Source organism: Molothrus aeneus, chromosome 6 (assembly GCF_037042795.1).
Source record: "Molothrus aeneus isolate 106 chromosome 6, BPBGC_Maene_1.0, whole genome shotgun sequence".
Taxonomy (NCBI): domain Eukaryota; kingdom Metazoa; phylum Chordata; class Aves; order Passeriformes; family Icteridae; genus Molothrus; species Molothrus aeneus.
The window spans coordinates 20,831,862-20,846,771 of NC_089651.1; the positions used below are offsets into that span (position 1 = coordinate 20,831,862).

The 14,910-nt window shown below is 36.5% G+C and overlaps 1 protein-coding gene across 7 annotated transcripts in view; it reads right to left on the reverse strand.

The window, feature by feature from the left end:
* Positions 1-14,910, reverse strand: part of LRRC4C (leucine rich repeat containing 4C) — a 483,508-nt gene that overhangs the window by 11,933 nt on the left and 456,665 nt on the right. Inside the window, exon 6 of one of the 7 annotated variants that reach the window (XM_066551190.1) lies at positions 7,051-7,110. The exons of 5 other annotated variants lie outside the window; for them this stretch is intronic. The gene's annotated coding sequence lies outside the window, so the exon portion shown is untranslated. Of the gene's footprint in view, positions 1-7,050; positions 7,111-12,333; positions 12,352-14,910 lie in introns of those variants that run through there. One more of the 7 variants, XM_066551191.1, reaches the window with a different exon arrangement.

The window sequence follows — 14,910 nt, forward strand, 5'->3', positions numbered from 1 at the left end:
TATTTCATAACCTTGATAACGATAGGCTGTATTGTTAATATGTATTATTTCAAAATACCTTCTGGGAAAAAAATACCCAGCTAACAACACGCTAAAGCACCAGAGTCCATTTTGCATCACTGCATTTGTAGTGGCTAACTGAGTCCAAATTACTCCCTCATTCTGTTAATAAACAAAGCAACAAAGAGAAAAAGAGACATGAGTTAAAAAGTTAAGGCTGCAAATAGCCTTGAGTCTGGCAAATGATGGTTAAACTTCTTGTCCTTGTAACTATGGAAACCCCTTAAGGTAAGAGTGGAACATAGGCACTTTGTGGTCTGCAATTTACAAGCTGTTTATTTAATTATGAAGGAATATGAAACTGTTAGGGGCAATGCAATTATCCTACTGTGATAGTGTTTGAAAGAAAAAATAGGTACAGAGAAATATAAGAAGTTAATTTTTTGGAAAATTACTTGTTTTAGGACTTCTATGAAACTGCAGCACATTGTTTTTTACTGAAATCTGTGATTTTTTTTTTTCCCCCAAAGAGAGTGAGGAGCCAAAATTAGTAATACGACATTTTGCCATAATATCCCTCAGTAGATTCATAGTAATTATGTCCATTCTATGCTTCATGAACAAAACCAGTGTCAGGGTGTATTTCAATTAAACCCTAGGTGTTACCAAAGTGCAGTACAGCCAGAATAGCAAGCACATTATTACCAGCTCTATCACTGCTGGGCAATGAGCAGGTCACAGGTTCTCTTGTGCACAGCATTTGTACACCTTTAAATATCACAAGTGGGAGAATGTTTCAATTCAATTTAGGAGGCAGCTAGTGAAATAAAATTAAGAGTGAAACTATGTGGTGACTCAGGGGGACTATAACAACTACTTACAAGTATTTTCCTGGATCTGAACAACAAACTTTGACCTGAGAGTTGTGTTATTGGGAATTGCTTGAATATAGTGACCCCAGGGCCCTTTACACACAATGGGAGTTTTTGGTGTCAATTCAGCATTCCCTGGACTGCTGTATAGATGTCAAATGTAAACACACCTTCACAAGGCCTCTGGGAAAAAGAGAGGTAATATTATTCTTTTTTACAGCTGAAGAAGCTGAGGCAATAATGGATTAAATTATTTACCAAAATTTAGGATGTGTATATAAGATACTTTGCAAACATGAGCTTCACACTCCACCCTGGCCAGATGCAATACATGTATTATCAAGTATTTGCTGCAAATTGTTGCCACTATAAATGGCAAATCTGAAGAAATACTTCAGGAGTTTGAAACTGCAATTTATAATGCTACTCTTACTTGAAACTCATGGGACTCTTCTACCCAAACAGCAAAGCACAGACATCAGTCTGGTTCACTTGAGACACAGTCCAATCCTTCCAACAATGATAATGATAAAATTACTACAATGATAAAAGCTGAAAGAAAATTCCTTCCATAAGATTGTATAACAGGCAAAATGTGACATTCATTATCATTTGGATCTATCCAACTAAGGAAATTTAAAACCCTTGAAAAAGAACAACAGTTCACCTTCAGAGAACTAACTTCAGTAGCTGAAGGAGGAAAGGGAAGACCAAGTGGATTTAGCTCCATTCAGCACCACTCTCTATGCCCAGCTATCCAGCCAAAGTTTTACCCAATGAATTGTTTACCTGTCTACACCATGGGAAGTTATTTTCTCTAGGAAAATGCTGCGGAAGACAAAGGCTTTACTAAATTCCAAGAAGACAACATCCACAGCCCTTCCCGGATCCACTAGGTGGGTCACCTTGTCACAGATGGAGATCAGGTTAGTGAAGCAAGACCTGCTTTTCCGAAACCCACCCTGGCTGGCCCTGATCCCCTGGTTGTCCTATACCGGCTGTGCAATAGCCCTCAAGGCAATCTACTCCATGACCTTCTCTGCCATGAGGTCAGACTGATATAAGCTCTACAAATTTCATTTTCATTCGCCATATTCTTTCAAATGTCAATTTTTCTCTAACAAACACATGTTTCTGACCTGGTAAAAGACTCATGTTGTTTACAGTACTGTTGAAGAATAATGTTTCAAAACCAGTTTCACTCTAAAGTGACTAATTACTAAAGTTTTAATTTCTAGATTCCAATAATTAGTTCCTTAACCCCCAAATATCTTTGTATAAAGCATAGTCATAGGGTCACACATGCACATATAAGATGACATTTGGATTTTACCTTAACAGGGAATAAACATCCTTTAACAAGCTAGCTCAGTCAGGCACTGGAAACAAAAATAATGAGACAGAACTAGGTCCATTTTTTAACTGTGTCAACCACTTTAACATGGCAAAATTTTTTTTTTTAACCAGTTTTAATTTTATTCAAATTAATTTTATTCAAATGTTAAATTAATCCTGGAGTAATTTAATATTGTGTTTCAATATGTGCTGAAATATGATACTAGAAAAATCCTGTATCATCCATCCCAATGTGTTTTCTTGATGTATTCAAGACAGTGCATATCTTTTCAGAATGTCATCTGATTCAAGAATTGGTAATATATATATGCCTAAGAGATCTTTGAATGAAGCTTGGTGAAAATCCAAGGCTTTAAAGGAATTTGTGAGAAAATGTGGCAACATATATGAGTTATTCGAGTTTTGTCCAGACAACCTATAAATCCAAGAATCATAAATTATAAAGATAGAATAGATGTTATCTCTCTGGAACTTCATACTACAAGAAGTCTTATAGAGAAAAATAATAGATTACTTTTCATATAGACATGGTTTTAAATTTGATGAATACGCCTTTATTTAATGGAATATCTTCTTTACACAGGCTCCTTATAGAGTGCTTGTCAAAATCACTGGCCAAATTCAAAATACTATTACATTAATGTGAAAGTCATATCAGATCCAGGAAAGCTAGCTTACAATACTTTAGCAGATGATAATTTTCACTACAGTGCTGTGTATCTGCTTCACGTTACCAAAAGGGTCTAATGCCCAGTATCATCAGTGCTGCCTGCTTGTTCAGCTGTTCAGACTCTTAAAAGCTGATACAGTATTCTGTGTGCATGAGCTCACCACACACTTGCATTTTTAACTACTTCTATGGGAGACAATCATAGGTAAATTTTACTCCCACAGAAACCAAAGGGAGTTTTGCATTTGGTTTCAGTGGAGTCAGAACTCCATGCCATATATCAATAAGAATTTGCTATATAGTGCCAACTGCAGATTATTGCTGATGTAAGCACTAGGGCTTTGATGACATTCTTTCAGGATAGTTTTCAAGGATATGAAAATATAATTTTCATTTAATTAAAACTATCAGAGAACATAAAAGGAAAAAATACTAACTGAGACAGCTAAAAAAGTGTTCCTATATATAAAAGGCAGCTATAAAAAAAACAGTAGTACAATATTTTAAAATGTCAATATATTAATGCAGCTGATTTAAAGCAGCTGTCATACCTTATGGTAACAAATAAGCTTCCAGCAAAGGAGAATGTTACTGATAAAGACCCAAGTACTGAATTTAGGTTATTTTTTTCATTCTGTTCATTGAAAACTACAGAGTTACTATAGGCAACACATGATCTGGTCAATAGTTAAAGATAATAATAAAACACAACATAGCCAGTAAAGTTTTCATTCAAACTCATGCATTTTTACATGCATAGCTATACTTAATACACCTAAAGATACCTCAACACTATTTTTAAAAAGCTACTTGTTTGTCTTCTATCAAGAAATAACTTTCTGAATTTTTGAATTCTGACTGTTGCTCTAGCCAGAGCACATCAAAAATACAGTTGAAGGACAAAAGTGCTAATGTATCTAGTTCTCCTTGGCTCAAAATTATTTTCTGGATTCTTGTGTATTGTTCTTCCTACTCCAGAAAGATGCATGAGGACAAGGACATGAAATATTTCCAAGGTGTCATTAGCAGGCACCCATGTAAGCACTTATAATAAATATGGATAATGCATGATACTTCCTCCTGTGAAGTATCCAAAGACTTTTGGCATGATCAGACACACTCCCACCAGAGTATTTCACACCAGTTCCATGTACTTGTGAGCTACTAAAAGCAATGAGGAATATAAGCGCTAATTGGCATTAAATATCAATGATACACAGCATGTATATCCCCAACACTGTGATGACTTGCAGACCTGCATCACATAGTGCACTTTTTAGACTGGAAGATTATGCAATTAACTGTAGAGTGGATTTTGCTATCTGCCTAAAGGCAAATGCAGTTCTTTGCCTATTTCTAGATATATCCACTTGTGCAAGAATGCCTAATGGCAGCTATTACCAAGTAATTGTCTGTCATTGTCTGCCTTTGATCTGCAAGAATGGTTTTAAAACTTGGGTTTAAGCATCTTCAGAAAAGCACCTTAATTTCTTTATTCATACTGCTGTTCATATATTCAGTGCTTGAGAATGCTCAGAAAGTAACAAAATGTAATCACAGCAACTAGAACCAGCAAAGACTTCAGGGAGTTCTGTCTCACATTCTTCACATAGAAGGACAGAGATTTCCTTTACTAGACCTGATTTCTGAGCTGGGATCTAAATCACAGAAGTATTTCATGGAAGACAGGACAGCTGCTGTGTATCAGAGATAAGGAACATGCACAGATTTAAGAATTTCCTCTAACACTGCAGCCATAGATCTAAATCTAAGCTATGACTAGCTGGGAGGGAATGATGGAAAAAAATATATATAGGGAAAAGAAAGTGATATACATTATCCTTTCCTGTGGCTGCTCTTTATAACTTTTTTTCCTTTTCAGTAGAGTGAAGGCAACATTTTTCTCTGTAATTCTAGGAAATTGTCTGAACTGAGACCAATTTCCCAGATGGGATAAACTAGAGTTGTTTCATTCAAGTCAATAAAACCAGATGATTTTTATTTCAGTTGAAGGTTGTGATCCTTGGTACCCTCTAAACTAAACTTATCCCTTCTTGAAAAATAAGCTTTCTTGGGACACCTTAGAGCAGCCTTCCAACACCTAAATGGGGCATACAAGAAAGCTGGAGAGGGTCTTTTTACAAGGGCATGCAATAATGGAACATGACAAAGTGGCTTTAAAATGAAAGAAGGCAGACATAGATCAGATATCAGGAAGAAATTCTTTACTGTGAGGCACTTGAACAGGCTGCCCAGAGAAGTTGTGAATGCCCCATTCCTGGAATTGTGAAAGGCCAGGCTGGATGGGGCTTTGAGTAACCTGGTCTAGTAGATGTTGGGAGTGCGTTGGACTGGATGATCTTTAAGGTCCCATCCAATCCAAACTATTCTATAATTTCATGGGTTTATGAATATCAAGAGGTTCAGACAGACAACTGCTATGAAAATGGAGCTTTTATAAATTAGGTTTAGAATGGTAACGACAAAACAAATTGTTTTAACCATGAAATAAAGAAGTCTGGTTGCTGAATGCTGAAAGACTAGTAATTATACCTTAAGAGTGGACCTTGTTTTAGTTCTCAAGAAATAAACTTTCCTTTTCCTGCATAATGAGGTATTTCCTTTCTTTTTCTCTTTTTTCTTCCTTATTGCAATAAATTATAGGGTTGCAATCAAAATTATGAAATAAAAACAGCAGACATAATCCACATCAAGGAAAGAGAGGTTCTTATCTCCTCTTTTACAATGTTGTCTGGTGTACATGAAATTTAAGAGGTTTTATATTAATAGATGGCAATAGATTAGAGTTATATATTAACTTTTATTTAGGTTTTACCCCGTGTTTTAAATCCTTCACTGAAAAACAATATCCATCCATCCATCTACCTCTCTCTATCACAGTCACTTTATTTCCCACTGAAATAAGTATTTCTGGAGAGACTCACAGCAGGTTTTTTATAGTTTACCATGTTATATCAAGAAATACTGAAGGCTGCTGTCTTCAACTGAAATCAAAGGGAAACTTTAGAAAGTTTAGAAAAGTGGGCTATATATCTATGCTCAAATTTGACATAAAGTAATTATGGTAAACTTCCCTAGTGTTTTGGAAAATACATATTTGGAAAAGGATTTGACTCCAAGTGGGGTGGATTTCTCATTCACCTCTATCATGTTAAAGAACAGTTATTTCTGTCAGAACAACACTAAAACACTGCTGTAGAATTAGATTGGGAGAACAATCTCCTTTTACAAATTTGACAAAATAGCTTCTTGCAACTTTCCGTTTCTTTCAGCAGATGCAATGAATCCTTTTTAGGAGAGACACAAAGCTAGGTACCAAATGGGAAGAGACTGGTACCCTGCATCCTTTAGCTAACTGTAAGCTAAGCACACTGATAATCTTTATATCAGTATTTGCAGAAGCATGTTCCAGTGTCTTTTCCCTGACATTTGTCCTGAGTGAGACAGGGTGTGAGAGTAACTTGGGAAACAGCCATGAATTACTTTACCTCTTCCTCAGAGAGTAACCATCATTTGGTGGGATCTATTAGCATTCAGTATCTGCTGTCCAGACTGCCCTGAGCAACATTTCTTACTAAAACAGGTAACAAATTAATGCTCAGTGGCAAATACTGGGATTTAGAGTGCACTCTATGGGTAACCACAAGAAGAGAGCAAAGCTATATTGAAATCTTTTCAGAATACTTTACAGCTGTTTAAAGATGGAACATTTTCTGCAGCTCTACAAAGCAGCTCAGCAAGACTTCAGAATACTGAAGTCACCAAAACAGTTTAATAGTTCCTCCTTAATGTATAAAAGTAGCATAGTAAGGCACTTTTCAATTTAATTAAGGGTCTTCTAAGAACTGACAAAATTCATTTTTCCTTCTTAAAGAATACTAAATCCTTATTTTAAAATTTAATTTACCTGCAGTCTGGTTTCCAAGTTGTCAGCAATTTCTTTTTTTCCTTAAGTGAAGCACAAATTGCTAATTTTAAAACTATATAGCAGCAAAAAGAAAATATTTTTTTCTTTTAATGGTTTGGGGTGCTTTTCTTCTCACCAGGATCCCTCACATTTATACTAAAGACAGCTTCATTTCTCAAAATGAAATTTAACAAGCTGTACTTAAGAGTGAGAAATGCACTTACTAGATCATATTCAATTGCTCTTCGATGTTATTCTTCATCTCCCAAAAGGCAAAGAACATACTAGGAAATGAGAGGAATTTTATCAGTCATTGCTGAACAATATGAACATACAATGCAAAAACAGCAGACAGTATACCTGGAAGTTGGTACAGAACTACTGCTGTCCTCGTGAAATTCTGATTTTCTGACTCTTGATTCAAGGATTTTGAACTAGGCTTTGCTTCACCTTCCTTGCAGACTGCAAGGAATAATGACCAATTCCATTTTCAATCCAACGGTCCTTGGCCATGCCACTCTGCCCATTATACAGTGGCACAATCATCAAAAGCATGAGTAAAATTCAAAGATCCACAGTTCATACTACAACTAAAATGACCTGACTTTTTATGCTCCTGAGTAAAAGGTCCTTTTTTTCTGAACACATGCTGAATTTTGCTATTTTTGGAATGTTCTCTCAATGGGTAGTTTCAATACCAATTCAGTGCATAGCGATCGCTTCATTCAACACCAAATTAGTTATGGATGCTGAGCCAGTGCTCTGTGTCATGAAGAATGCCTGTAGAAAGTCCTGACTGTGCTGTAATAGTGGCTACTGTCAAAAATAAAATTCATAGGCCAGATCTACAGCTTGTATAAATCAGCGCAGCTTCACTGGCACCAGCTCTGTCTCACTGCATCCATTTAAATAGTTTCTCAAACTCCTGATCCAACATTTTTGTCCAAGTGCTGGTTCAGGTAACTGCAGGCCAAAGTACATACATTTAAGAAAAGCAATAACAACAAAGGATACCATCCCTCTTTGTTCACTGTTAATGAGCAAGAATGAAGATTAGTTTTTTAAAATATTTGTCTGGTAATTAGTTCATTATATTCTTATGGAAATTATATTTAATGCAATATTTCTCAAAAATGTTTCCATTTAATCAACACCAGGGTCACAAAGATCCTCTACAACAATTTCTATCTCTGTCCTTTGCAATGACAATTGGATTTCTGTCACAAGGAATAAACAAGAGGAGGTTCCTAGTAGATGTGGATGATGGCTATGAGGAACTCAGTGTTTGATATGCATGGGAGTCTTTCCTCTGGAATGAAGACATTAAAAGGTTTAGATTATAAGTACTTAAATTTAAATTCCATTTTCACTCCCCTTCTGATGAATTGTAACTTGCCAAAGCCACGCCAAAATTAAGAAACAAAATCAGAATCAAAAGTCCCAAGTTCAAGCTTTCTTTTTTAGTATAAACAATGTTGTTTTCACAATAATATTAAATCTACCTTAGATATACTTTCATCAACTGGTACTAAATAATCAGCTGTTTTGAACAGCAGAAATTAAACTAATCATTTCATCTCCCCTATTTTCCCAGTCACCTCACTCAAAGATCATGTGCCTCTGACCAATGGAAATTAAGAAGACTTCAGAAGAAAAGTGGGAATGTTTCTATGACACTGCTGTTTCCCACTTGTCCCTTCAGGCAAATGTCATAGCCCTTAAGAGTATCATATTCTCTTATGCAATATGCAGAAATACCACCTTTCTGTTTAAAGTGACAGATTTATCTTAAGCATGAATTAACAATTAAAGGTAAAAGCCTTTCATTATTTTGAATGTTTGATCTTAGTGAGGCCTCACAGCACTTCAGTTAAGTTAGGAAAAAAATGTGTAAAACTATCAGGACTGTATTAGAAAAAAGTACCCATAATCTTTGATGCTTATTCCTTTCTCAAAAGTATGAGCTACTATTTTTCTTTTGCTTAAAGCAGCTGGCTGCAAAATCTCGAAAATGCAAGAAAGTCTTTGCCAAGAGAATGAACTTCAAAAATTGTTCTGTAGTTTAACACCTATAGTTTATTGTCCAAAATGCATTTAAACGTGTAATATTGAAATATTTTACAATATCAATCAAAATGTTGTTATAGGAAAAAAAAATATTCATACTCACTTCATAGGGTAGAATTCTAGGTTTGCTGGAAATGAAAGTAGCATTTGTCCAAAACTTCAGTCTTTCAGGAACATTTCCCCCCCCATACTTCCTTGCCTACATGTAGTATCAGATACCTGATGTAACTAAAGATCAGTCTTCACAAGTTAATCTTAAACCTGTTATAGAAAAACAGAATTCAAACTTGGCTTTTGTAAGCAGTGTAGGGATTTTTTACCATGCCCCTTGTTCATTCACAGTAAAGCTGGGCTGTGTATGTGACATTTGCCATTATTTGCAACTCTTAGTTGAAGAAAACTATGTCCTGTGCCACAGCTAATGGGGCAATTCCTGTAGCACTTGTAGCAGAACTTTTGTTCTGCAATACTGAGGATTATAAATTTATACCCTACTGCTAAAATATGCTGTTGAGGTCATTACTCAGTCTGAGCTAAAGCTGATTTGATCTTGAAACTCAGCAGAGTAGCTTCCTAACTCAAGATCATAGAGTTATAGAGTCTTTCTCAATAAAGGGTCAGATAAAAAAAAATTAATAAAAAGAAATCACGGGGGGGGGGGCGGGGGGTGGGGAGAATCAAGAAGCTCATTTCAGCTAATTACTACCACCATATCTGGCTCATTAGTGCCACTGACTCATGTGGTGTGAAAAACCAACTGAAAAGGTTGCACACCAGCAAACTAAAGATGAAAAATACTCTTCTGTAATTATAAATTAAATAGAATAATTGATTTATGGTCAATTAGTCCTCTGACCATCTGTTATAACTTAAGTGGTAAATAGGTAAATAATGCCAAAAACATAGGACTTGTGAAAAAAATATAGAAAATGTATCTTCTTAATAGGCTCCTTTCTTTTAATTTTTTTAAAATTTTTTACTTCATCTCTTCCACTCATCCAAAACTACTGCCAACAGAACTTACTGAAAAATAGCCTGTTATGCAATACCATGAAATGTACACAGTGGTTTTGATGATAATAAACTATTCAAAAGCCTGGAATTTCTTTTGCAGAGCCTGGGGATAAAAATCTAAAGAATTTAATTTCTACAGACTTTACAAGAGAGTTTTATCCATCCTACAAGATAACCCCCAACCACAATCTAAGGAAATAATTTTAGTTAGGTTATGGGGAGGAACTGCTGACCCCAGTAAAATAATTAGAAAAATACTTTCTTCTCACAAGAGGTTCATAGCACTCCACATGTTTTAAGAAGAAAAGAAATACAGTCCTGTTCAATTTGTAGAAGATCTCTACTATTTTTATGTCTGTTAAATGCTACATTGGGTTCTCTCTCCCTCATACACATTTTTTGTGAGTCATTTGGAGATAAGCACAAATACACGGAGATTTAAAGGACTGAAGCCAGCATGCTTCATGATAATCAAATCTTTAATTCCTAAAGTAGGAGTAAGGTGTCTACCTAATTTTGAGGATCTGGGCCAGAGCTACTCTTTGCAACTTGTTTTTGCATTGTACATAGTCATTTTTCTGGAGTTTTAAAAGCCTTCTATTGGGTTCAGTTGAGTAATACACAGATCATCTATTTCTAAACTAGAAAGAGAGCCATGTTGTGATGTCCTCTAATTTAGGGTCATCCACCCCTTTCATTAGTGTGTGTACTCCAGATAGAAATAAAAAAAAATTATGGAGTGGAGAAAGTGCAGAATTATAGTATGCAGTGGATGTTTATGCAGAGGATCTGAAACCATTACCAGTCCTTTGAGACAGTCCTGAGAGACTTGGATTCAACAACCTGAATATTGTGTCATGCAAATGAAACTGAATTGCTTCTGGGGAGAAGTAATGAAATGGGAAGATGAGTGTCTTCGTTACCATTTTCTATTTCAAAGAATAATCATGCCTTAAAGCTGCTGAGACCAGTTCCTCAGATACTTGTTTGTGGCTTGGGCTTCCAGACAAATCATGACATTTACAAGTGCTGTTTCATCCTTCCAAAGATGTTAGCCCAGCTGGCTGTCTATTCTGTTGTTAGCTGAGAGGTGAATACATAAATTTACCAAAACGTATATATTTCATAGGGACACATACTTAAAAAGAGATAGGGACTGGAATTAAAGTCTCAAAAGAGGAAATTAACTCACTTGCCCACTGACTCACCCTAGCCTAGCCTTGTTTGAGGTAGTCACATGATCCATTAATTTGAAATCTAATTATGCTCTACTACTAAGCACAAATGCAGGGAACTGCATGTACCCAAGGAGACATTTCAATGAGCTTTCCTCAGTGGAATGTCTGCAATACCTAATTTTAAATCAGGACCCAAGATTTTGCCTTCACTGAAATGAAGCTAATCTCTCCACAGTGAACAAAAAGAGCATTCCCTTAATTAGTGGTGTCTGTGTTGGGCCAGACACAAACATGAGAGAATTACATTCCAGTCCCAGGAATTACTCAAAATCTTCTTATGTGTCTTGCCGAATTGGCAAATCTATGTTCTTATGTAATAAAAACCCCACTTAAAAAAAAAAAAAGTTGATATCTCAGTGTTTTAATTACATTAAATTTTTCGTTCTAGTTTATCCTTTGGACTTTAAAGCAGAGGGAAACAAGTCTAACAACAGAGAAACAGATCTGTGTAGTCTGTCTAAAATTCACCCCAACTTTTCTAAGATGGATTCACATGGGAAATCTTCCCTTGTTGAAGTCCTGTTTCTTTTTAAAAAAACCTGTTCTTATGGTGAAATTGCTACCCTTATATCACTAAAAAATACTATAGGTGCTGGATTAAATGTTTCATTCGAAAACACATCCAGCAGCATAACAGAAATGTGCAGCTCACTGCAGCTGGGATTCAGCATGCACTAAGATGACCTCCTAAATCTCTGCATGATGAAAGATTTCATCTAAAAATTTGTCACCCATGGTTTTAGTCCTTCTGAAACCTTGAAAATCAAATTACGTTAAACAGAACATTTTAGTCTTATTATCACTGCCAGCATAAACAATTCAATCAAAATTATCACAGATAATAAAAATCAGCAAAGATCACAGGTTTTAAAATTACCTGATCACTAGAACAGTGAAATCACTATCAGTTTCTAAAAACAGCTGTGGATGGGCTGTGCTTTTATAACCCATTAAAAGGTATCTTAATTTGTACAGTTATCAGGGTTCCCCTATTTCACACTGGTGCTTCACAGGAGCTTTATCTGAACACAGTGTTCCATACCAGCAGCCCTGCAATCAGCAATAAAATATAATGAACCAGTGTTCACAGCACAGTGTGCTAGTTTTAGCAGCATGTCAGTCAATGGTTTTGTTAGTTTGGCCAGGAAAATTCCAACTTGCCTGTAAATTCAAGTAGATAGAAAATACCTTTTTCTCCAAGCCTGTGCTGCAGATGTCATCTCTGGCTCTCACTATGTTTTTTCCCCAGACCAATTAAAGACAACTTGTCATTATTGCTAAAGTATTCCTAAGTCCAGCTCCAGACACAGAAGGGAGTCATGGCTTTATGGTTTATTATGGAAATAGCTGGATTTTCAATTCCATAGGCACCCAGAGCCAGTCAAATAAACGCTTCCCTTCTGCCACACACAGTTCTCCAGTTACATTGTTAGGTGCTTTCAGCTTCATTTGAAACATCAGGTACTGGTCATTGCTTAAAGCAAGATGCTGGATGTCATGGTTGTGTGACCGGATCCAATGTGGTAAAATCTCTCCCTGCAGGAAGCAGACATCTCTCTAGATAACTGCGGCTGCTGCCGTGCCGATCACACTGCGTGCAGGGCCGTGTCTGCAGGGAGAATTTATGGGCACATCCTGCAGGCAAGGGAGGCTGGAAAGCTGGGGGCAGAGCAGGCGGGCTGTGGAAACATCGTGGATGGCCAGCAGTCCCCATCGGGCTGTACCGCAGCAGAAAATGAGAGCGCGAGGGAGCTGCTGACAGCCCACACACTGGATGATGGGTTTCTTTCTGAAATGAGGAAAGTAAAACAACACTCAGCAGTGATGAAAAGATGTAAAAGAGCAGCCCTGAACTATCACTTCTTTCAGTGTTGCAGGGACTGGCTCTGTGCCCAAGGCAAAATTACATCTAAGCTTTCACATGCAGCTGAGCAGCTGAGAGGGAAATGGTGGTGTGTGCAGGGACTATCTGAGTTAAGTTCCCATTTCTAATTGAACCTAAAAGAAGCTGAAGATTCCAACCTAAGGACTCAGCCTAAATGTTATGAATGTCTTTTTTTTCAGTCTTGTGCAGCCAAATGTAGTGTTGTGAAGTGATACCAGAGTGTCCCTATAGGACATGTAAAAGTCCTTATTCAGGAAAGCTGCAGCTCTCAGAAACAGTTCCCCAGTGCTGTGCTCTCACATCTGCGCTCCACTAAAACCAAGGAACCTCTATAAACACTGATGCCCTCCCCAAAAAAGCAGCTGGTCTGTGCTATTCACCAAGAGGTATCACTAGAGTAGAGGTTTGTCTAGATTTAAATGTGGGGATCAATTGGTATTGCGAATATCTCAAGGTGTTTAAACACACAATTTTACTGAACTGAATAAAAGCATGACAAAGCCCTGCAATTCACAGCACACATTGATATATTTATTGAGATTAGTTTAAAAGAAAACTCTGTTACACACAGGTTATTTTATAACTGCCATCTGTCAAGGAATTCTATATTTTTCCACTAGAGCACTTGTACTGCCCACTCTCCAGGATGGGAAAAATGGAAGAAAATAATCTCTAGGTTGAGCCAGTAAGGCAGTTCCTCAACTGTCTCCCTGCATATGAGGGGACATATGAGTGAAGCTACAGATGGGCCAGCTCCAAGACGGCTATTTCATTTTTTAAATGATGAACAACAGATAACATTGCCAGCCATCTAAAGCCATGTTGTTAGCTGTTCTTTATGCTGAGTTAGAGTCACTGCCTGTGAAATCAGCTTGTCTGAGAATAATCAACATACTGTTCTCAACTATTTCTAGGGGAAACAGAGCTGGTTTTGTTTTCTGTCATTTCAAGTTTAATACTCTCTTCTTAATCTGAGTTTTAAAGGGTCTCACAGAAGTGTCAACTCTGTGTTGCTTGATGAAGGAATTTCATTAGTCTAAGGTGACATTTTAGGTTTTGTTTAAATCATTTCTAGTGTTATTGCTTCCTGCAGAGAAGGATTCTTTTAAATCACCAACACATTGCTGTGCACAGTAGAGACCTCCCTTGGCAGGATATGAAAGAAAAATCACGTACTGATAGCTATTCATACTCTAAAAGTGGGCAGAGAGTAATGAGGAAAAAGGTAGTCAGAGAAACTCTGAGCATGGACAATTTTTGCAGAAAGAGTAATTAGAGGACAAGGCATGTTCCAAAGTTGTTGACGAAAAGCTTTTCACATAAAGAAGCAATTAAAACTCCCGTGACCACAGTTCAAAAATAAATCTATGGCATTTCCTTCTGTACCACATTTAAAACTAAGTATGTATATGCATAAGGATAAAACATGAGTGAATGCATTGCAACTTCATTTGCATCAGCAACATCCTTTAAAAAGAATTAGAAATATTCAGCAAAATGTTATACAAGAATATATGTTATTCAAGAAATATGAATATGTTATACAAGAAATGCAGAAAACTGCCATAAAATTCTTAAGACCACAGCTGTCAAAGTCTGTCTCTATATTTCCCAATTTACCTAGCATTTCTAACAATTTACGCTAACCCCAGCTAGTCTGACTTCATTAAAATCAATGACCAGGTCCCAAATATTATGCCATTAATTGTTCTGAAGCTGACTCTTTGAAAGCAACTCAAATGCCTGAACATAACATGCTCAAAATATATTTTAAAGTTGTTTTATTGATAGTGGCTACAAATAAGGATTAAGCATTCAAAAAGACAGCAAGGTACAGAAATTATTGACAAAACTATTTTTTATATTTCCTAGTTCCCTAT